Raw genomic sequence first — 2,500 nt, 5'->3', positions numbered from 1 at the left:
GGTGGAATCGGCAGCGCCGAGAAAATCGGCAAAGTCGGCAGAATCGGCAGCGGGTGCTGGCGATGAGTCAGGACGGACTGGATAGTCCAAGGCTCGATGAGAAAGACCGCTGGTTTAGACACTGGGGCAGTGGCAGCCCGCGGGGCAGTGTCGGCAGATTCGGCAGCAGTGTCTGCCGATTCGGCAGCGTTGGCTTGTTGGCGCGGGGGGCCGATGCGAGTGGGGACTTGGGCAGCGGGCAGTGAAAGCAAGAGTTTCCCCGATGCTGCCGGGAAAAACGCTCCCCGGGATGGCCGGGTGAGATGACCCGGCGGCCCGCGACGGGTCATTCAATTCCATGCCCCGTCAACATAACTCCCGATGTACTGTTTGCTTTTTCGGAAGAAGAGATCCATCCCCCCATCCTCGGCCAGCCAAAAACGCTCCAATTAATGGCCGGGTGAGATGACCCGGCGGCCCGCGACGCGTCATTCAAATCACTGCCCTATCGGCTACAACTGCTGATGGGTGGGATTAGAGGCCTGCCATGGTGGTGAGGGGCGGCGAGGACCGTGAAAGCTAGAGTTTTTCAGAGGCTGCCGGGAAAAAGGCCCCTCGGGTGGCGGGGTGCGAGGACCAGGCGCGTCATTCAATTCTCTTCCCTATCAACTTGGCTCCCGTTGGCGGGATTGGAGGCCTACTGTTTGTTACAGGGCTAAAATCGTCAGGGGAAGAGCTGACGAAACAATGCTGGTTTGGATGCAGGGGGTAGTGTTGGAATCGGCAGCGCGGACAAAATCGGCAAAGTCGACAAAAAAGACTGTTGGTCTGGACATCGGGGCAGCGGCAGCCATGCCGACAGGGGGGGAAATCGGCAGCGCAGATTTGTGCAGCTGCAGGTTCGTCGGGGAAATCGGCAGCGCAGATTTTTCGATGAACATGGGCTGGAAGATGGACTGTCCAGGCCAGGCAGGGAAATTCATCAAGGGGACACGCTGACGAAACAGCGCTGGTTTAGACACGGTGGGTGCAGTGTTGGAATCGGCAGCGCCGACGAAATCGGCAAAGTCGGCAGAATCGGCAGCGGGTGCTGGCGATGAGTCTGGACGATTTATAGTCCAGGGCTTGATGGAAAAGACTGTTGGTCCAGACAATGGGGCAGTGGCAGCGCGGATTTGTGCAGCTGCAGGTTCGTCGGGGAAAATCGGCAGCGCAGATTTTTCGACGAACAGGGGCTGGGCGCTGGACTGGCCGGGCCAGGCAGGAAAATTCGTCAGGGGGCCACGCTGACGAAAACAGGGGCTGCGGAGTGGAAAATCGGCAGCGCAGATTTTTCGACGAACAGGGGCTGGACCGGCCGGGCCAGGCAGGAAAATTCGTCAGGGGGGCACGCTGACGAAAAGAGGGGCTGCCGCGTGGAAAATCGGCAGCGCAGATTTTTCGACGAACAGGGGCTGGACTGGCCGGGCCAGGCAGGAAAATTCGTCAGGGGGGCACGCTGACGAAAAGAGGGGCTGCCGCGTGGAAAATCGGCAGCGCTGATTTTTCGACGAACAGGGGCTGGACGCTGGACTGGGCCAGGCAGGAAAATTCGTCAGGGGGCACGCTGACGAAAAGAGGGGCTGCCGCGTGGAAAATCGGCAGCGCAGATTTTTCGACGAACATTCGTCAGGGGGGCACGCTGACGAAAAGAGGGGCTGCCGCGTGGAAAATCGGCAGCGCAGATTTTTCGACGAACATTCGTCAGGGGGGCACGCTGAGGAAAACAGGGGCTGCCGCGTGGAAAATCGGCAGCGCAGATTTTTCGACGAACAGGGGCTGGATGCTGGACCGGCCGGGCCAGGCAGGAAAATTCGTCAGGGGGGCACGCTGACGAAAAGAGGGGCTGCCGCGTGGAAAATCGGCAGCGCAGATTTTTCGACGAACAGGGGCTGGACTGGCCGGGCCAGGCAGGAAAATTCGTCAGGGGGGCACGCTGACGAAAAGAGGGGCTGCCGCGTGGAAAATCGGCAGCGCAGATTTTTCGACGAACAGGGGCTGGACGCTGGACTGGGCCAGGCAGGAAAATTCGTCAGGGGGGCACGCTGACGAAAACAGGGGCTGCCGCGTGGAATGGCAGCCTACACGCAGATGCGAATTCGGCAGCGCACGATGGCTTGAGCAGGTCATGGGTTCGACTTGGCGCGATCTGAAACCTGGACGAGGGACTGTCGACGCTGGACGAGCCAGCGCGGTGGCCTGTCGTGCCCCGTTCAGGGGGGGCCTGCCGCGGAGACAGCCCTCGCGGGCTCGACAGCGCAGGCCAGCGTCCCCGACGTCGCTGGCCGCGGCAGGCGAGCTGCCGGGGTTCCCGCATTCCTACAAGAAAACGTCGTGCTTTCCACATGAAACCAATCCAGTAAAATCAGCCATATTTTTATGAGGCTGCCCACTGAATTTGGGGTCATTCCGGGCCGGTTCCTAGTTTTGCGGATTTACTCGATTTCTAATGGTAGGAAAATTAAAACAAATACTTCCCGAC

Source organism: Populus nigra, chromosome 2 (assembly GCF_951802175.1).
Source record: "Populus nigra chromosome 2, ddPopNigr1.1, whole genome shotgun sequence".
NCBI classification, from domain to species: Eukaryota; Viridiplantae; Streptophyta; class Magnoliopsida; order Malpighiales; family Salicaceae; genus Populus; species Populus nigra.
The sequence above is the reverse complement of the archived record's forward strand: the minus strand, read 5'-3'. Positions refer to the sequence as shown.